General features: G+C 43.5%; 1 protein-coding gene across 9 annotated transcripts in view; it reads right to left on the bottom strand.

The window, feature by feature from the left end:
• The window catches only part of MAST4 (microtubule associated serine/threonine kinase family member 4), a 616403-nt gene that overhangs the window by 577728 nt on the left and 16108 nt on the right, over positions 1-22567 (bottom strand). Inside the window, exon 2 of one of the 9 annotated variants that reach the window (XM_086362014.1) lies at positions 8316-8390. The exons of the other annotated variants lie outside the window; for them this stretch is intronic. The gene's annotated coding sequence lies outside the window, so the exon portion shown is untranslated. The remainder of the gene's footprint in view (positions 1-8315; positions 8391-22567) is intronic. 9 annotated transcript variants of the gene reach the window in all.

Below are 22567 nucleotides of genomic sequence, written 5' to 3'. Positions count from 1 at the left end.
TCGCCTTGTGGCAGCATAACTCCACTCTTCACAAGGTATCCTTCTTGTGTGCATGTCTGTACCCAAATTTCCCCTTTTAATAAGGATGCCGGATATGGGGCATGGATATATGCTGGATAAGGGGCCCACCCTACCTCAGTATGACCTCACCTTAACTAGTTACACCAGCTGTGACTATTTCCAAATAAGGTCACATTCTGAGGCATGAGGGAGGTAGGACTTCAACATCTGGGTTTTAAGCAGATATAATTCAACCCGTAACACCTAGGATTATGTTTATGGGACTTTTACCCCTAGGAAGTTAACTCAAATAAGAGAAATTTATATATGGAAATACTCAGTACTAGTTGTTTGCGATAAAAATCAGAACTGAGTACCAAATAGAAAGGACACCCCACTTCCCAGGCGGTGCTAGTGGTAAAGAACCCTCCTACAGGAGGGTCTCTTACAGCAAATGTAAGAGATATAGATTCAATCTGTGGGTCAGGAAGATTCCCTGGAGGAGGGCATGGCAACCCACCCCAGTATTCTTGCCAGAACTCCATGGACAGAGAAGCCTGGTGGGCTACAGTGCATAGGGTCACAAAGAGCTGGTCACGACTGAAGCGACTAAGCATGCATGCCAGCATCGGTAGAGCATAGCTTGTTAGGCGTGGAGTCACAAGGCAGACTGCTGAGGTTCAGCTTAAACCCAGACCTGCCAATTACTACTGACTGACCCACTCTGGGAGAGTTATCTAAATTCTCTTTGCTTCAGCTTCGTCATCTATAAAATGGAGATGGTGGTAATACCTCACCAGATATTTCAAGAATTAATGCAACAAAATAATTGCTGGATACAAAATATTAAATCATACAAAATACAAAATCTAGTCGCTGTGAGGTTATGTATAAGGCAAGCTTTTGCCATTATCCTGGCTCCATAAATATCCAACAGTCACCAATAGCTTTATTTCCAAAATTACATTCTTTTAGAGCATATTGAGGGATTTATTATACATGTAAAGCACTTACAGCACTGCCTACCACACAAACGGCATTAAATAAATCCTCATATGCCCTCTCCTCACTCTGGTCTCCCACAGCTCACTGTGATATGTGTTCTTATTGCAGCTTCTTTCCTTCATGTGTATCTCATCTTACCAAGATCACATGTTGAAACACAGGACTCAGACTTAGAGGTGAATGTATACATGAAACATGGAAACCTCCCTCATGGCTCAGTTGGTAAAGACTCCACCTGCAATGCAGGAGACCCCGGTTAGACTCCTGGATGGCGAAGATCCCCTAGAGAAGGGATAGGCTACCCACTCCAGTATTCTCGGGCTTCCCTTGTGGCCCAGCTGGTAAAGAATGCACCTGCAATGCAGGAGACCTGGGTTTGATCCCTGGGTTGGGAAGATCCTCTGGAGAAGGGAAAGGCTACCCACTCCAGTATTCTGGCCTGGAAAATTCCATGGACTATATAGTGCATGGGGTCGCAAAGAGTTGGACATGACTGAGTGCCTTTCACTTTCACTTTTCATTGCTTCTTTTCATATAGTATTTCCATGCTCCCATTTAGAAGTTACTCATCCAGCTCACCTTTCTAGAAAGAGAAAGAAAGGTGAAAGTGAAAGTCACTCCATCATGTCTGACTATTTGTGATCCCATGAACTGTAGCCTGCCAGGCTCCTCTGTTCATGGGCTTCCCCAGGCAAGAATACTGGAGTGGGTAGCCATTCCTTTCTCCAGGGATCAAACTTCGGTCTCTCGCACTGCAGGCAGATTCTTTACCATCTGAGCCACCAGGGAAGCCTCTCTAGAGCATAGCTAAAAGAACAGAAGTAAACCCCTAAAAGGTTTATCCACTGCAATGTACAGATTTTATTTCTTAAAAAGGTCCTTAGATCTTTACTGACAGCCTATTGATTCTTCATTTGCCCCACAATTCTAACCAATTTGATCACATGGTTTCTAAGTCTATGGCATAGAAACAACAAATTAAAAGGGAAAAAAAGTGGGAACTACCATAGAAAACTATAGAAATAAGATGGAATACAAAGTGCAGCAGTCTCAGGGCACTTAGAGGACAAATAGCCTTATACACCTTCCCAGTTGCTTCTAAATCCAGCACCTCTATGACCCAGCATGGTTACCATGTGTGTAAGGCTACTTCTGAGTCAGTATGAAATAGTTCAATTCTTCCTCAGGAACTTAAGTAATAGTGAGGTTCCATCCCAGAAAGTTAGATTGGCCAGGGATTGTTAATTGGCCAGGGATTGTTTTTCCCCTTCAAACTCAAATGACAACCAGGATGAGAACCACTGCCCTAAAATGGCCTGTTTCTCATCAATAAAGATCAAATGTAATGAGCTAAAAATTGTGTTCAATCCTGCACTTTATTCTGAAAGAGCCCCTTATTCCATTCTCATTTGCAAATCAACTGTTTTAACCCAACTATTTCAAAGTTTCAAAACAAACACAAAAATTTCTACCTAAATGTGCACATTAACAACTCATAGACATCTTTCAATGGCACCCCACTCCAGTACTCTTGCCTGGAAAATCCCATGGACGGAGGAGCCTGGTGGGCTACAGTCCATGGGGTCACTAAGAGTTGGACACAACTGAGCAACTTCACTTTCACTTTTCACCTTCATACATTGGAGAAGGAAATGGCAACCCACTCCAGTGTTCTTGCCTGGAGAATCCCAGGGATGGGGGAACCTGGTGGGCTGCCGTCTATGGGGTCGCACAGAGTCAGACACAACTAAAGCGACTTAGCAGCAGCAGCAGCAGACATCTTTCAGATTTGGCAGATGGTGCTAGTGGTAAAGAACCCACCTGCCAAAGCAGGAGACATAAGAGATGCGGTTTCAATCCCTGGGTTGGGATGTTACCCTGGAGAAGTGTATGGCAACCCACTCCAGTATTCTTGCCTGGAGAATCCCATGAACAGAGGAGCCTGGCAGGATAGAGTTCATGGAGTCACAAAGAGTTGGACATGGCTGAAGCAACTTAGCAACAACAGATATCCTTTACCATTGACTATACTTACTAAGCACTGGCTTTGTAGTAAGTTGTTTTACTGTTAGTTTGCACATTCTCAGTCATTCCTGTACCAGCATCCAGGGCAAATGAGCAGACAATCAGTGGTCTGACAATATCTCAGAGTGTTCCACTAAATACTGAGTCACACCAAAGAAAGCCAATAAGAGACAGGGAGACAGTAGCTGCTATAAATGCTGGAAAACACATTGAAGCTTTAATTTAAAATCTTTTAGGGAGACAAATGGAGACATATATAGGGCTAGGTAGAAATGACTCATGATGTATAATATGAAATGTTCTAAAGTAATTTGCTAAACCCTGAACAGTGTAAGACAGCTGGGACGGTAAAGAAAAAGACTTTCAAAGGGAAAGGCTAGTCCATAAGTGGATCAGAACTTGCCTAAGCTAATCACACAGCTGGACTCACAGGTATCAGATGCAGGACCTCTCCAGAAATGTGTTTATAGCAACCTCTTTACCTTTCCAGTTTTCACTAAAGCCATCAGCACCAAAACCAGAATTCACACTGGACCATCTAATGGAGTCTGAGGGCAGGAAGGGCATGTTTTTAATTGCCAAGTATGTTTTTCTTTATCTAAAGGAATTGCAGTAAGGAAGAGGTGCAGCTCTCCCTTGCCTCCCCTCCCCAGGGATGGTCAACCATGCAGGCAAACAGCCCAAAGAGGCTTAATAACCAAAGTCAGTCCCTGGCTTGCACTTCATTCTCTTAACTGTTAAAAACACGGAGATGATTTAAACTGACAGCATCAATTATCAGTAGAGCAAGTTTCCCTAAAAAACAATAGCATTCTGTGAAAAATGGCATTGGTAAATTGATAGAGATTACACTAAATTTGTAGATTGCCTTGGGCAGTATAGTCATTTTGACGATATTGATTCTTCCAGTCCAAGAACATGGTATATCTTTCCATATGTCTGTGTCATCTTTGCTTACTTTCATCAGCATTCTACAGTTTTCAGAGTACAGGTCTTTTGCTTCCTTAGAATAAAATACCGAGGGATAAAACTACCTTTTTATGTGACGGTAAATGAGATTGTTTCTTTAATTTCTGTTTCTGATCTTTCATTATTACTGTATAGAAATGCATGAGATTTTTGTGCATTAATTTTGTATCCTGCAACTTTACGGAATTCATTAATGGAGATGCAGAAGACCTCAAAGAGCCAAAGCAATATTCATAAAGAGAAACAGAGCTGGAGGAATCACTTTCCTTGACTTCACACTAAACTATAAAGCTATGGTAATCAAAACAGTATGGTACTGGTACTGGCACAAAAACAGACATATAGATCAACAGAACAGAAGAGAAAGCCCAGAAATAAGCCCATGCACCTATGGTCAATTAATCTATGACAAAGGAGACAATACTACACAATGGGGAAAAGACAGTCTCTTAATAAATGGTGCTAGAAAAACTGGACAGTTACATGTAAAAGAATTACAACATTATTTAATACTGTACACAAAAATAAACTCCAAATGGATTAAAGACCTAGATGTAAGACCAGATCCTATAAAACTCTTAGAGGAATCATAGGCAGAATATGCTTTGACATAAATCACAGCAATATATTTTTCTATCCATCTCCCAGAGTTATGGAAATAAAAGCAAAAATAAACAACTGGAACATAATCAAACTCAAAAACATTTACACAGCAAACCGTAAACAAAACAAAAAGAAAGCCCACAGAATGGGAGAAAACATTTGCAAACAATGGGACTGACGTGAGATTAGTCTCCAAAATCTACAAACAACTCCTGCAACTTAACATCATAAAACCAAGCAACCCAATCAAAAAATGGGCAGAAGACCTAAAGAGACATTTCTCCAAAGAAGACATACAGATGGCCAAGAGGCATATGAAAAGATACTCAGTATTGTTAATTATCATTGTTGTTGAGTCACTAAGTTGTGCCCAACTCTTCTGCAACCCCGTGGCCTGTAGCCTACCAGGCTCCTCCATCCATGGGATCTTCCAGACAAGAATACTGGAGTGGATAGCCATTTCCTTCTCCAAGGGATCTTCCCAACCCAGGGATCAAACCCACATCTTCTGCATTGGCAGATGGATTCTCTACCACTAAGCCACCAGGGAAGTCTCATTAATTATTAGAGAAATGCAAATCAAAATTACATGATCATCTCACACCAGTCTGAATGGTCATCATCAAAAAATCTGCAAACTGAATTCTGGAGAGGAAGTGGAGAAAAGGGAGGCCTCTTACACTGTTGGTGGGAATGTAATTTGATACAGCCACTATGGTGAAGAGCATGGAGGTTCCTTAAAAAACTAAAACTGGAACTACCATATGACCCTGCAATCTCATTCCTAGGCAATATATATGGAGAAAAACACGGTTCAAAATGATATATGCACTACAGTGTTCACTGCAGCAACTGTTTACAATAGCCAAGACACAGAGGCAACCTAAGTGTTCACTGGTAGAGGAATGCATAAAGAAGATATGGTACATATATATAATGGAATATTACTTGGCCATACAAAAGAATGAAAATGCCGTTTGCAGCCACATGGATGGACATGGAGATTCACATACTAAGTGAAGTAAGTCAGAGGAAGACAAATACCGTATGATATTTCACATATGTGGAATCTAAAAACACTAATACAAATGAAATTATTTACAAAACAGAAACAGACTTATAGACTTAGAGAACCAAAACAATCTAATGGTTACCAACGGAGAACGGTGGAAGGGGGATAAATGGTGACTGTGGGATTGACATATGCACACTACTATATTTAAAATAACCAACAAGGACCTACTGTATAGCACCGGGAACTCTGCTCAATATTCTGTGATAACCCAAATGGGGAAATAATTTAAAAAAAAATAGATATGTGTTTATGTATAACAATCACTTTGCAGTACACCTGAAATTAACATATTGTAAATTGACTATAATCCAATATAAAATAAAAATTTTGAAAAGCAGAATTTTTGGATCCTTAACATAAGTATGCTTTTAGCATTGTCCCTCAATGTAAGATGCAATTCTAGGTAACTCTGGAATACCTACTATGGAGACGTTGTTGAGGACACTGCACTCTCATCATTCACCATTCCGTATGATGTGGGGAAATTTCTCAGGCCTCAAGACCAAGAAAAGCTCTCCTTCACCCGAGTAACCAGTTTGTTTTTGCCTTCTTTTAACACTAAACCACATAACAATAATGCTTCTTTCTTGACCTAAACTGCTATAATTCTATCAAAATCAGACTCAAATTTTGGCCCTTTTCCAGCAACTACATAGGATCTACCCTCACACATTCTTGTATGCTAACCTCTCCATAACTTTTCTCCCTCTACCCTTAATTTTCCCTTTGCTCCAATTTTCTAATCTATTAATTTTATCCTCTAAGCACAGGAAAAAGTTTCCTCTATGATTTACAAGAAGAAATTCAACCTGACCATGTTAGATGAAGCAATTATACATAATCAACATGTGATTTTGGCAAAATAGGCTACAACTTCCCTTATATCTCTGATCTACTGACAAGAATGCTCCTTGTCCCTTGTTTCATAGTACTGTGACCTAAATTTATTTTTTTTAAAAAGGAAGCACTGATAGCATTGTGCCCAAGAGGAGCTAAAGTGTATTTAATAAATACATACAAATTTTTAGCAAATCTGAAAGAAAAGGATGTGAAACTGTACTGACAACAAGCAAGATTCCAAAATCACATAGCTTAACTGAGAAAAACCAGTGAAGGTTTTGTAAAAGAATTTTGTTATAGACTTGGTTTTTCTATAACTAGTACTACTAAAATATTAATGATGATGAATGGTAAGTGGTTAGAAGAAAAATGGCAATGATTAATACAGGCCACAACTGCCCGAACTGTATACATACTGAGTTCATTTGCAATATTGACCCAAATGTTCCATCATAAACACACTACACTCTCTATTACTGCTCTAAAGTTGATGATGTCTTGTATCCTGGTAAAGGCTCACTTCTCAGTCCAACCTTCCTTGACCTGCCAACAGTATTCAACATAGCTAATCACATTCTCCTCAAAACATAATCTTTACTTGACTTTCAGGACACCACTGGTCTTCCTTCCCTCTTGGCCTTTCCTCCTAGTCTCCTCGCTTGGTGCCCCTAGGAATTTGGTTCTCTTCTATCTATGTCAACTCCCCCGGTGATCCCATTGGTCCCACAACTTTGTCTACCACGAAAGACTCCCCAAATCTCTGGCTCTCTAGCCTGGTCTTTCCTTACCCCCAGACTCATTTATACTACCTTCTTCACACCTCTACCTGGATGTCCGTAGAAATCTCAACTCCTCCCCACCAGCACTTAATAGGATTTACTATTTTCTTTGCATTGAATCTTAAACACTGACATACAACTCCCTAACAAGATAAAGGTAAGGCCAAAGCATCTATCTCCTTAGAAATAAGAACCACCACTTGGAGTTTTCAAATCATTATTATACTTTCACTGTCTTAAATTTGGCAATGCATTTGAAAACCAGTCTGCAGATGTTTTAGCAGACAATTTATAGAACCCTCTAAACAGATATGATTTCCTGAATTGCTTTTTGGCACTGAATTCTATATGTTATTTATATGCACAGCAACTGCGGAGCGGGAGAGTATTACACCTTCCATGAAAAGCACAGAGAACCATCAGTAGTGTGTAGAATCGACGATTCATTTAAGACCCTGGCTCTTGCAGCTGCTAGATGTCAGCCTACATATCTCCCTGTGTTTGAGGGCCTATGTAGTGATTCACTGGGTATCAGGATTTCTTTCAATAACTTCATGAATTAAAATGGGTTCACTCAAAGAATGTGTGTGTGGAAACATCACCTGCCCCCAAAATCTCAGGAACTCGTACCAGCACAAGATATGAACCACAGCAAGAGGCTAAGCCTGCGACACATCTCAGCATGGACACAGGACCTCAGCCCGGGGACACTTAAAGCCACCACGGCACACACACATCCAGGCGGTGGCAGACTTGCCTCGAGTCTCAGGCTGTGTGCCATATCAGGGCTCCGTGCAGGAGGCTGCTGGCTGTCCTACCAGCTTCCCCACTCAGTGAGCAGCACCCCACCCTCCCAGTTTACTCTGGAGTCATGTTGGCCTCCTCCAGTCCTCACACCCCGCTTCCACGGTGAGCGATTCCTGTTGAGACCATGGCCAACGCGCATCGCGGAGCGGCTGTTTCTCACCATGTCCGCCACCACAAGCCTGTCCAAGCACCATCACCTCTAACCTGCTTACCTGAATACTTCTTGGTTCTCTGGGTTTCCACCGCAGCCCCGCTACAGTCTGTTATCCATACAGAAACCAGGGATCCTATTAAAAGTTACATTCTATCAGCCTTCTACTCAAAATCCCCCAATGATTACCCAACTGACTTGTAAAGAAAAATAAAAAAGGCTTACAAGGTGCCATGATGTGACCTCATCCTTCACCTTCAGACTGTGCCTCTGACCTCACCTTCCACCACTCTCCCATCACTCATTCTGCTCCCAACACCCTGACCGTCTTCCCACTCCTTGAATTCCCCACCTATGTTTGACCTCGGGACCCTTGCACATGCTGTTCCCTCTGTATGGATCATTCTTTTCCCCAGATATACACATAGCTGAATCCAGTTTACCCAAACTTTTACGTAAGTCACCTTCTCAGTGAGGCCTTCCCTGACCACTGTGTCAAAAACTGCAACATACCTTGTCCCACACCCCAACACTCCACATTCCCTTTCTATTTTCTCCTTAGGACATACTACCAGCTAACACAGGAGTCTGCAAAAGGCCGCAGGGCAAATCTAGCCCACCACCTGATTCTGTAAGCAGTATTTTGTTGGCAGAGAGTCATACCCACTCATGTACATAATGTCTATAGCTGCTTTCTCGCTCCAAAGACAGAAGCCCCCTGGCCCACAAAGCCTAGACTGTTTACTATCTGGTCCCTTATGGAAAAAGGCTGCTGACAGCCCACGCTAACATGTGGCTTAATGTTTTGTCTGTCTCTCTCTAAAATAATGAGCTCGGGGACTTTTACTTGCTTTTATTCACTACTGTATTCCCAGAGCCAGGACAGGCCCCGGGGCACAGTAGGTGCTCAATAAATGTATGTTGAGTAGATGGAGGAATGGATAATGAATTTCACATGGCTGACACACTGATGACTTTTCCATAAGCCCTTTTGATTTTTAAATGAACAGAAAAATACCTAAAAGTATAGTGTAATAAATTATTAACACTCGCATACCTACCACCCAAGGAGGGAAATATGGCTAAGGCATTTTCAGTCAAAACATTGTGTTTCCCTAAAAATCCACAGCGTAGAAAGATGCAAAGTTGAGTTATACCTGACATGAAAACTCTATCCACAGCACAGCAGAGCCCCGGTTCACTCTGCATGCCCTGGTTCTTAGACACTACTCTAGTGTTCGCTGGCTCCTTCTCAGACAATAGCACGCTTCAAAACAAAGGAAGGACAGGAAAAATTCTGGACCCTCACTCTAAAGCCACTCTGTTAAGGCTCATGTTAAGTTGCCTCCCAGTAGGGCTCACGGCATTTTAATACAACCATCCCGTCTTATCTGGGGTCCCTGAATTCAATTCCACTCTCATATGAGCATGTATCACTGAGGCTCCCAAGTATTTATGTGAGCCTCCAACTTCATTTTCCTTAAGCATTTGTGATCCCTCAGAATAAAGAATTAAGACAGTCACCCTCAACTTCTCTGCCTCTATATTTCTCTTCCATTCATTAACAAGACACTGCTGCTGGTGCCCAGAGAATTCAGGGGGAAAAAAAACAATCTATTTAGAAACAATTCTGGCTTAACCACTGTGTCAATTCCTATCCACATCTCCCTTCCCAGGAATTAGGGCGGACATTTGCATTAAAACAGTATCTCTCTTACTTAGAATGCACCTGCTCAGGCTGATGAAGCCCCAACTGGAGTCATAATCCTCCACTTTTGAGATCACTACCATTCTAGCAAAGTGAATTAACACTTCTGGTGAGACATAAGGAAAAAAATCGAGATCTGTAAAACCAGAATCGTCCTCAAGTGAGGTAGGAGAAAAGGACGGACAGAAAGGCAGAAGGAAAAAAAGCATTAGCAGCAGGAAAAAAAAAGCATTTTTATGTTCTCTTAAAAAACTCATAAGAATGTTCAGTCACAATTTATACATAATTAATATTCCATAAATGAAACTACTGCCTACAGAGCTCAATTCTTCTCTACAACCAGGAATGCTACATATTGCTTTGTTTTTACAAAATAAAACATGTTTTAATTTTTCTAAAGTCCATGAAGGCTGACTGCTGTAATAATATCACGGATGATCTGCCCATTCTAACTTCACATCATAAGGTAAGGTAAGTCACTTCAGTCGTGTCCGACTCTGTGTGACCCCATAGACGGCAGCCCAACAGGCTCCCCCATCCCTGGGATTCTCCAAGCAAGAACACTGGAGTGGGTTGCCATTTCCTTCTCCAATGCATGAAAGTGAAAAGTGAAAGTGAAGTCGCTCAGTCATGTCTGACTCCTAGCGACCCCATGGACTGCAACCTACCAGGCTCCTCTGTCCATGGGATTTTCCAGGAAAGAGTACTGGAGTGGGGTGCCATTGCCTTCTCTGAATTTCACATTGTAACTTCTTCATTTATAATAAATTTTTTAAAAATAAAAAACATCACACCCACATGTGACTGAGTGCTCACTCAGTCATGTGTGACTCTTTGTGACCCCATAAATTGTGGCCAGCCATGAGATTTTTCAGTCAAGAATACTGGCATGCAGTCCAGGTTCGATACAGAATCCTTGGGGCTGGTGCACTGGGATGACCCGGAGGGATGGTATGGGGAGGGAAGTGGAAGCAGGGTTCAGGATGGGGAACAAATGTATGCCCATGGCGGACTCATGCTGATGTGTGGCAGAACCAATGCAATATTGTAAAGTAATTAGCCCCCAATTAAAATAAATTTAAATTAAAAAAAAAAAAAAAAGAATACTGGCGTGGGTAGCCATTTGCTCCTCCAGGGGATCTTTCTGACGCAGGGATCAAACATCCGTCTCCTGCATTGGCAGGCAGATTCTTTACCACTGTGCCACCTGGGAAGCACAGGTCCCATATAACATGCACAATTCACAATTGTCCTGAGTCTTTGAAACAGTTACAGGTGTAAGTCTACATCATTTTGAGGTGGAAAAGGACAGTCCTGTAGTTCCGTGTATCCTCCCACTCAGAGATGCACCCACACACCATACTGTGTCATCACCTTCTAACCAAGGTGCTGGCGGAAAACGACCAGCTATGCCTTTTACTCTGTATCAAGGTTTCACCTTAAAGAGTTAAGCATGATAAAGTATGACTTTGCCAAGAGAATATTTTGGAAATGATGCACTATCATTCCTGGGTAACTTATTTTTAAATACTAACACAAAAAGTGACCTCACTATGTTCATCATAAAAAAAAGTTAAATCCACTAATTTTATTTCTTTCTAGATACACAAGAAAGCAAAGCATCATTGTGATAATAAAATAAATAAGACATACTGAAACGGTATCTGGCAAAATGTAGGCAAGGTTAATGAAATTTAAAATAGTCATTGGAATGGAGTCTTGAGAATATGCATAAAGATATCTTAGTCACATTGAACCAGTGGGGGGAAATTAGTTGATTTCCTTCAGCAAAGCCACTGTGGCATATACAGGAGCTCCTGTACAGACTCACAAGCACACATCTGTACCTGTGTGCATAAGGAGAGAGATGTATCTATTAGGAGAAAAGAGGATAAGCAGCTCAACAAAATTCTACAGGATCCTGTGGGCTCTGAAATTGTAACATGAATTTTTATGAGTTTTCAGGGAGAAAAAAAAATATTTCTTACAAAAGGTTGGTAAGACCTGACAGCTTTGAGTAAGTGAAGTACATACACCCACGTGTTCCCACTTGCCAAGTCACAGCAGTTAACTCAGCACCCAGGGAGCCCCCACTGTGTTCAGGGATCCAAGGTTCAGGACAGGAATCACATCAAGACCCAAGGGTAAAATCCTCTACTCTAGAGACCCCAGGAGAAGTAACCAAATGATGGCCAAAATCTATTAGACGAGTGAATCGGGACTTACCTGGTGAATCAGCAGTAAAGAATCCTCCTGCAATGCGGGAGACGCAGGTTTGATCCCTGTGTTGGGAAGATCCCCTAGAGAAGGAAACGGCAACCCACTCCAGTATTCTTGCCTGGGAAATCCCATGGACAGAGGAGTCTGTGGGCTACAGTCCATGGGGTTGCAAGAGTCAGAAACGACTTTAGTTTAGTGACTAAACCACCACCACTCTTCTCTCTGCCACTGTTTTCACCATCCACATTGCCCTCCACATGGGTTATGGGCCTGCCCTGGGGCGACAGGTTGGCACACAGAATGTTGCATGGAGACAATACTATATTCATAAATGGTGTTTCCATTGGAACCTCCTTTTGCTGGCTTAACAACCAAATATAGACACTGGCACCCCAGAAAGGGAGAGAGGTAGGCATGTTTTTCTGTTTCTTCTCTCTCACATTCCAAAATATCCAACAGTTCAGCAAAATTAAGTCAGGAAAAAAAAAAAAAAACCTTTCTCTTTTTGTAGAAATGTGTACTAGCAATCCTTAGACTACTACAGGAAATGAAAAGCACAACATTCCTAATAGGAATGACACTTTTTAATTTCCTTGCTATCTGAGGATCCACCCAAAGATAATCAGGATAAACACCTGGAGTTACATCCAATTAATCTGAGGCCTTTTAAGCTACCATGTTTGTTGTCCCTCAGTGAAGAGAAAAGCAGTTAGCTCTGTAATGAGATATTAACATTTGTCCAAAAGTTAGGTTGTGGCAAGGATATAAATTTACAAGGAGCTATGCTTTCAAACACACACACACACACACACCCTCTTCAAGTTCTTCTAAAAGCTACAAAATATTCATCAACAATGCAGTAAGTAGTGCCAAGTATGCAAAATCCTTTGCTAATCTGAGGACACAGGTCAGTGTCCTTTACATAAATTCCTCAAGTCAAAACTGGAAGTCAGGAAGGACCTCCCTGGTCCAATGGTTAGAATGCCATGTTTCCACTGCAGGGAGCACAGGTTCAATTCCTGGTCTAGGAACTAAGATCCTGCATGCTGCATAGTGCAGCCAAAAGAAAGAAAAGAAAAGAAAATGAAGATCAGGAGAAAACCAAGTGTAAAAATTTAGATAGTTGAAAGACAAACAGATGAGTTCCAATCATATCCCTATTACCAACTAGAAGACTGGGCACCAATGACCGTTCTCAGACACGCCTGTCCCATCACCTATAACATGAGGATTCTCCCCCCAACCTAGTGGGCCTGCGGTGAGGATTGAAAGGATGTATGGAGAGTAACCAGCACGGCTCCTGTTCATGAAGGCCCTGGGTAAATACACCTGCAATAAACGTGGCCTTTCTCCATATGCCACTGGGAGCCCGGCCAACATTTCTACCGTCCCTGGCCGCTCACAGAACCACCTGGCAGCCTTTACCAGACACGCAGGCAGAGAGCAATCTCCCAGTTGGAGTCTGGCGTGTCAAAGCTCCAAAGGGAATTTGAATACAGTCAAAGCTGAAACCAAAAACACTGTCATACCACCTATTTCTCTATTCCACCCTGGCTGCCGGAAACACAGGCTAAAATTGTTATTCTGCTTCTAGTTTTCCCAGGCATTATCTTTCCCCCTTTAATAGTCTGCTTTGGTGAATTCTTTTTTTGGTGGGGAGTATACCATGAAGCATTGCGGGATCTTAGTTCCCTGACCAGGGATCAAACCTATTTCCCCTGCAAAGGAAGCACAGGGTCTTAACCGCTGGGCAACCAGGGAAGTCCCTGGTGATTTATTTCCTTAACTGTCATTGGCCTTTCCACATTTGTGTTCCTACAATAAGTTTCCTCAAGGTGCTACTGTCGGAGAGATGGCTTATGACAGAACAGTAAGCCTCTTCAGCCAGAGAAACAAAGAACTAAGACATGGAAGGTGCTTATCTGGCATGTGGTACATTCTATCCCAAAACTCAGAGGCTTAAAACAACTGTTTCATCTTATTTCACAATTTTATGAGCCAAGAATTCAGATAGGGTTCAGCAATTCTGCTCCAAATTTTTATATATATATATATATTTTTAAAAGCAACTGTTACAAAAGGTTGGTCAATCTGTTCATGAACAACTTTTTTTAAAAAATCAGCTCCTCTCTGCTTCTACTGACCAACTGTGAGAGAAGCACTGGTTTTTACACCAAACTCAATAGCTTCATTTTTCTTAACTGAGAGATGGAGATCTTCCTATCTTCCCTGTAAAATCACAAGCAGGATTAAAAAATACACAATGTAATTCCCTGGAGGTCCAGTGGTTTACGACTTCACCTTCCAAGGCAGCAGGGTTGCGTTCAATCCCTGGTCTGGGAGCTATGATCCCACATGCCTCTCGGCGAAAAAACCACAACATAAATAGAAGCAACATTGTAATGAATTCAATAAAGATTTTTTAAATGGTCCACATCAAAATTCTTTTAAAAAAAAGTTATGTATGTAAGCACAAGTGCCTAGCACATAGCAGGCTTCTAAAAAGACCTGTGCAGAAATGCTTTAACATTTTCAAAAGCTAGGGAGCCAATTCTAATACACTGCATCACAAAACTCAAATATATTAATGAGATATTGCTTCTGCTTGTATTTGAAGGTAATTTAAGTGCCTCATCCTCAAATTAAGTGTTTTCTTTTACATTTTAGAAAGAAATTCAGTCTATCAAATCATTACTGAAAGATCCTGTGGTTTCCTTTCAGCCCAGATGTGAATATACAAGGTGTCTATTCCCAAGGCTCAGCCTCTCTGGTTGCAATCATTTTTTTTCCCTGGCTTTATATATTTTTATAGCATGTTATTACACAGATAATTGAGCTTTGCAATTCAGCAACTGATTGTGGGGAAGAGCTACCAGCAAAGCTGTCAGGGAAATTAATTAGCAAAAGAAAAAAAAAAGGAGCAGGACTTACCAAGTATCTGCATGAGAAAGTCCTGGACTTCTCTCTAGAATTTGCTTTTGCAAACATTTTTAAATGTTTGCCTGTTCAGAAGATGGAGCACCCACACCCACTCACACAGATGCCCCTGCCAGCTGCTTACCCTGGGGGCTTGAGAAAGCAAAACCCTGGTTTCCCCAGGGCCACACAGAACTTGTCAATTCAGAACAGAAGCCCTTCACCTACAAGGGGGCCGGCCTTGGGCTTCATGCTCTCCTTGACCAGCTCTCAGCAGTCATGGGAAGAGGACCGGGAGCCCTGAGCTGTCCACTCGGAGGTCCAGCCAGCCTGCACTGGCCTTTCGCCAGGCAGATCTGCCTGACTGCTGACAGCTGGCCAGCCAGCACTGCCAGCCTTCTAGAAACTGATTCTTACATAGAACTTCAACATGTATGCCTAAAAAATGGTTTAAAACCTTAAGATCTTCACAGATACAGAGAACAGACTTGTGGGCACTGTGGGGGAAACAGAGAGTGGGACGGACGAAGAAAGCAGCATTGACATATACACAGGATCGTGTATAAAACAGACAGTGGGAGGGAATTTGCTACGTAACACAGGGAGCCCAGCCTGGTACTCTGTGACGACCTAGAGGGGAGGGATGCGGCGAACAGAGGGAGGCCCAAGAGGGAGAGGAGGTATGCACAACCATGGCTGATTCTCACTGTTGTACAGCAGAAACCTACACAACGCTGTAATGGAAAAAAAAAAATTTTAGTTAAAAAAAAATCTGCTTTGAGCCCCATTCTGAATCGCTCCCCTTTGACAAGCGGACATGGAACGAATGTGAAAACCTTACGCTCTGTACCCACCTACAGTCATCAAGCTAAAGTGAGGGGGTTCTATCCCGGAGTTCTTTTCGGATTAGTCTTTCAGGGCCAGCACCCATTTCAGAGCTTCCCTTAAGTTACAAAGTTTTCTCCATGTGTTTATTTATTCAAAGACTTATTGCACACGGGAGGCAGCTGCTGAGGCTGTGCAAATGAATAAGGCAGGGCCTCTGCTCTCGTGGAGCTCGAAGTGTGTTGAGGACAGTGCAGGCCAGTGAGTGACACCAAGTGCCAGAAGCCACGCACATGCCGGGAGGGCAAAGGGGACGCCACGAAGGGAGCTCTCAATGCCTTATCTGGTCTGTCTGCACAAATCTCACACTATTTTAGTAAAATCACACAGAAGGGCAGGACCAAGAAATATATGGGGTAGTAGCTTCCCTGATGGCTCATCGGGCTACCCCAGTGGTTCAGTAGTAAAGAATTCGCCTGCAATGCAGGAGTCACAGGAGAGGGGGGTTCATTCACAGGGTTGGGAAGATCCCCTGGAGGAGGGCATGGCAACCCACTGCAGTATTCTTGCCTGGAGAATCCCACAGACAGAGGAGCCTGGTGGGCTACAGCCCATAGGGTCGCAAAGGGTCGGACACGACTGAATCAGCTTAGCACACATGCGGCGTTTCAATCCAGGAACCTACGTTTGGATCATGGGTACGGCGGGTCTGAGACCTCAGTTTACAAAGTTAGACGTACCAAAACAAACAAACAAAACAACCACTCTTTTCTTGAAGTCAAATTAATTTCAATTCCAAAGCCCACGGTCAAGAAACTGATCCCTCAGAGCAGTTCCTGCAATGTGGCACAGAGGGGGCCTGCCACGCTGGGTGCTCATGCTCGGCCAGCACCCAAGGGCCCTGGAAAGCCAGCCTGCCCATACTGCCATGCCCACAGGTGCCCCAGGATCTTTGCCAAAGCAGGAAGCTCAGGTGTCTAAGTTGTAGAGCTCCCAGGCCCCACCCAGGGGCCAGTGGGTCAGGCTGCCACCAAAGATCATGAACCCCACCCCCGGTACCCCACCCACCCTGACCCCTTTTCCCAATTCAGGCAATCTGCTTCCTGTCTCCCTGTCCTCGCTGGAAAACCATCCTCCAGGCCAGGACACACAGTGTTCTCTATTTCTTAGCCGCACACTGAGAAGAACCCGTTCTTCCAACTGCTTCAGTTTTCTATCCCCAAGGCAATGAATTACCACTGTCCCAGTTTCCACTTAAAACATCAGAGAAGAAAAGCAAAAAGCAAAACAGAGGTTTAAAAGCTTAAAAAAAAAAAGATTTCCCTGTCATAGGTGACCCCCTCTAACAGAGCATCACAAAAGATGACTTGTCTTCAGCTGTATAGATAGATGCACCTCCCACAAGACAGGTCCCCACGTCTCTTCCTACCTGTGGACCCTGAGAGGTTCCTTCCTCCCCATATCACCGTCCCAGCAGCCCCTTCCTGCTTGGAGGTGTGCGAAGTACCATGTCTTTTTGGCACCAAAGAAGTCTGCCAGCTCAAAGAACAGGAGCCTCTAAGAGTGAGAAAGTTGGGGTCCCTTGCGTGGTCTTCCTTCTGCAGCACAGAAAACCTCCAACAAGATTTGCTTCATAGCTTAATCTAAGATTGGGATCTCACTGCCCTCCTTAAGAGTCAAAGAAATCTAGACACCCAGACACCTTTCCTTGAGGGCAAACCAACTTCTTGATTTCATCGGCCAGATGATGCAAGGTTTATAGGACTAGCTGCTACCCTCTCAATCATCTCATGCATCACCCAGGCTGTCTGCAGGCTGCGGGTGAAGAGTGAATATTTAGTTTTCAGAGTTGAGATTAATAGCATAGTTGTAACTGTAAATTTCAAAAGTCCAGAGCATACACACTGTGGTTAGAATAAAAATAACTGGGACAGAGAATCTTTGAAGAAATCATGGAACTGGCCAGACAGGCACCCGGGGCTCACAGGCTGCTTTCTTCGTTATTTTTCCTGAGGGAAAAGTGAAGGGGAAGATGTGCTGGGCCAGGAAAGAGGGGGTGGGGCTAAAAGCTGCTTCATCTGGGAGCTTCAAGTTAATTATAAAAGCAGAACTAATCTCAACCTCCCACCTTTGCCTGGCCATACGTAAGTAACACCACCTCTAAGTTCTCCCCACTAATGCCATAAACTCATTTTTCCAGCTCCCCAGCCGTGCAACTTTGCAGCTTTTGCCAGCAGCCTCCATGTCACACATGGTCCCCACTGGTAGACCTCATTGACTAGCTAGCACCCATTAAGTCACAGGTGAAGGAATTTTCCCCTATGCCTGCAGATTCCTGAAGGAGACAGATAAAGTCCCAAGGGACTTTGCAACAGTGTCCTTTAACCTCGGTAGGTTCACTTCCCTGCTGCTGCTGCTGCTAAGTCGCTTCAGTTGTGTCCGACTCTGTGCGACCCCACGGACAGCAGCCCACCAGGCTCCTCTGTCCACGGGATTCTCCAGGCAAGAACACTGGAGTGGGTTGCCATTTCCTTCTCCAAAGCATGCATGCATGCATGCAAAGTCGCTTCAGTCATGTCTGACTCTGTGCGACCCCATGGACAGCAGCCCACCAGGCTCCTCTGTCCACGGGATTCTCCAGGCAAGAATACTGGAGTGGGTTGCCATTTCCTTCTCCATTCACTTCCCTCCGCACCTGCAAACACGGGGAACTAGTTACCCTGGCAGCACCCAAGGGCTCTGGAAACCCAGCATGTCAGTGTCATCATGCCCACAGGTGTGTGAGGCTTGGAGACACCACCTTTTATAAAAATCGCAGGCTCCGCCTCATAAGACCAGTTGGTCTGTAGATGCCTGAGGATCTCAAGCAAGTCCACATGGCTCCAAGGACTCAGGAAGCTGCCAGGGCACAAGCTGCCATGGCCATTAGGCAAGTCCTCCACTGTGCAGGGGGCTCTGGTCCAATTAAGGCCACTGCTGCTACTGCTAAGCCACTTCAGTCGTGTCCGACTCTGTGCGACCCCATAGATGGCAGCCCACCAGGCTCCCCGGTCCCTGGGATTCTCCAGGCAAGAACATGGAGTGGGTTACCATTTCCCTCTCTGATGCATGAAAGTGAAAAGTGAAAGTGAAATCGCTCAGTCGTGTTCAACTCTCAGCTACCCCATGGACTGCAGCCCACCAGGCCCCTCCGTCCATGGGATTTTCCAGGCAAGCGTACTGGAGTGGGGTGCCATTGCCTTCTCTGAATTAAGGCCACGATTCCTGCCAAAGACCCAGAGGGTGAGAGCATATCCTTCAAGATTTTCAAGTGTACTTTGAAGAAAAGAAGAAGAAGATTGAAGGAGTATTTGCAATTCCAGCTGGGCTCAAAACGCCATTGCTCTCAAAACTTGGTAAATTTCAACTACTGAGTAACCAAAAGATACCCAAGCAAAGAAAGTGCTATTTTCAAGAGATAGCACCAAAAATGGCTTACCTGGTAAATTCACACCCAACATGCCTTCTCCCTAAACTTCCTTCACAACAAACAAGCTTGTTAAAACAGTTATTAAAAAAGTATTAGTTGGAAATATTGCTCAGTTATCTAGGGAAATATTAAGCTTAAAGAAGTACTTTTTTTTTTTAGTACTCTTGATTAGAAAGTTATGAAGCCATAAATAAGCTGATATTAGAGAAAAATACTACAATTCCAGTAGTATATGTTTACCAGTAATTTAAAATTACAGCAAGAGTAAACCATAAACAAACGGGAAAAAAAAAATCAACTGCCAATTACCACTCCTTCTAAATATTACCCCTTTTAAAGAGACAAGACTTTCCTAAGACTACAGCTGTATCTGCTGAACATACTGGACAGGGCAAATCCTTTAATCTGACACAAGCACTTTTTCTTTCCGACCTTTGCATCTTCAAGGGCACCAGGAAAGCCCGCTCCCAGATACATCCCACCATGTTGCTGATTCTGTGCTCGGCGCCCTTCCCATTCACACTTTTGCTTGCTGAAATGTGCACCGTTTCGCTTGCTGAAAGGGGAACTCACTCTGCCTGTGCTTGGCCTCCTAACCTGACTGACTGCGGCATTAGGCACTGACCAGATTTCTTAGCGCTTTTACATCTCCTGTCCCTCCCACTGCTAACTCCTACAGAGCTTCAAGAACAGCAGGGCTCACTAAAACCTCTGGATTCGGCCAAGGAAACCCTGCATTTTCACACACGGAGGGTTAGCTGCAGCCTGGATACCAGGGAGGAGTCCTCACCTTCAACAAGAGCATCTTCACCAGCACCTACTGTTGCCACATCATGCTAACATTAACACCCTTACTTCTTCTAGGACTTGCGTCCACCCATCCGATACTTTAACAAGACCTCTTTCTCTGCTTCTCACAGATGCAGGCCAACAGGCAAAGGAAAGAAACACACACTGCAAAAAAAAAAAAAAAAAAAAAGCGCAAGAGAGAGACCTAAGAAGAAATGGACTTGGCTCAGCTTCCTTGCCACTCTGGACTTTAATAATACCAGATCTATAGCTCCACTGTCAGTCTGGATTAAAAGGAGACCCACACAGAAAACATACCGTATTCAAGCTCTACTCTTCTAAAATATCCTAAGTGAGCAGCTGTTTGAACCACATCAAACTGAAAGCTGCCCCCCCTCCAAGTCAAATGAGTGTGATTGCCCAAGAAGACTCTGTTAATGCTTTAAAAGTCATCCATCCATATTGCAAGTTTAGAAAATTTTAAGCCCCCACGAAACTTAAAAAAACTACATCTTAGTGGCAATTTCAGTATATAATCTGCCACTTTTCATTCAAGCCCACAGAGAAAGCAACAGCAGCAGTAATAAAATTTACATCCTTAGATGTCCTTAAGTGTCAAAATAAATTTCTACAAACCACAGGTAATGGTATCTGAACAATTTCACAACAGTGCCCATCTGATTACAGGTTTCTTGGGAGTATAAAGTGAGTACCCAGGATGTTTCTCAGCAGGGCTTCCATCTAGCATCATGAAATCACCTGGTAAACCTATATTTATCATTTTTCAAAAATCTGTGTTTCATTTTCCTTTTAATTACCACAAATGACCTCCAAAGGGACATTTGGAGAGGCTCTGATGACATTATCCTCATTGCTGGAACCTGGCTATAAATTATTTGGAGGGGGGCCTTCACCCCCACTTTTTAAAAAATCACACTAATTCTATAGCTCAGTCTTAACCTTTGCGTGAAGGGAGGGGAGAGAAAACAAAGAAAAATAGCAGTTTATGGCACCATGAAGAAAACCATCGTACAGGTGCCGTGAAACAGCTACCACTCCTCAACTCTGGATTTGGGTCCTGGGTAAAACGGCCTTAAAATACACATTCAAGTGTAAAGCTCCAATGGAACAAGAATATGTGGCAATTATTTAAAGCCTCATCTATAAGATGTATCAATCCTATTACCTGAGTTAAACTAAAAGAACAAGCATGGGAGAATGCCCACACTTGTCTTTTTGATGACAGCCATCCTAACAGGCATAAGATGATATTTACCACCTTCTGCCTTAAATTCTGAGCCTTGACAGGCTTCCTCCATTAGAACTGAGCTGAAAAGTGGCAGGAGATAATGCTTCGGGTTAAAATAATCTGCCCCAATATGGGAAGGAGTCTAGGGCATCATATGGGTGTCCTAAAGACAAAGAGAAATCATTACCACACCTTCAGGACGATACCCAGAGCCACCAAGTGGCTACAGCAGAGGCTGAGCATGTGGATTCTCCCTCCCCCAGCTCAACTTTCACTAACACAGAAGGGAGTTAGTGAAGGGAGGGCAGGGCCCTCATCCAGGCAATCAGATGTTGAGAACTAATGTTCAGTCACTAAGTCGTGACTCTGTGACCCCATGGACTGTAGCCCACCAGGCTCCTCTGTCCATGGAACTCTCCAGGCTAGAATACTGGAGTGGGTTGCCATTACCTACTCCAGGGGATCTTCCCAACCCAGGGATCAAACCTGCGTCTCCTGCATTACAGGCAAATTCTTTACCACCTAAGTCACTAGGGAAGCCCTAGAAACCAAATCACCATTTAAAACATCTCTATGGAACTTCACACTCCAAGCTCCAACTGAATCCCAAAAGCTCAGGCTAACAGCTTAGAAGTGCCAGCCTCTGGTTTGAAGAAAATAAAAAAAACACTGGTAAATGTAATTTCTCCTGATAGATTCTAATTTACCTTCACAAACAAACTTTAGTCCACTACATGGGGTGGGTGGCTAAGATCCAGAACAGTACAGGAGGGCCCTGGCTGGCCTGGGGGAGCTGTGCTTAGCTTATCAGTTGAGTCTGACCCCCTGTGACCCCATGGTTTCCTCTGTCCATGGGGATTCTCCAGGCAAGAATACTGGAGTGAATTGCCATGCCCTCCTCCAGGGGATCTCCCCAACCCAGGGACTGGACACTAGTCTCCTGCAATGCAGGCAGATTCTTCACCATCTGAGCCACAAGGGAAGCCCAATAATCCTGGAGTGGGTAGCCTACCCATTCTCCAGGGGATTTTCCTGACCCAGGAACTGATCCAGGGTCTCCTGCATTGCAGGTAAATTCTTCACCAGCTAAGCTACCAGGGAAGCCTGCTGGGGAAGCTAAGGACCATATAAATCTTT

The sequence above is a fragment of the Bos grunniens genome, chromosome 20, assembly GCF_055505025.1.
Source record: "Bos grunniens cultivar Pamir isolate PY7600 chromosome 20, Bosgru_T2T1.0, whole genome shotgun sequence".
NCBI lineage: Eukaryota > Metazoa > Chordata > Mammalia > Artiodactyla > Bovidae > Bos > Bos grunniens.
The sequence above is the reverse complement of the archived record's forward strand: the minus strand, read 5'-3'. Positions and strand labels throughout refer to the sequence as shown.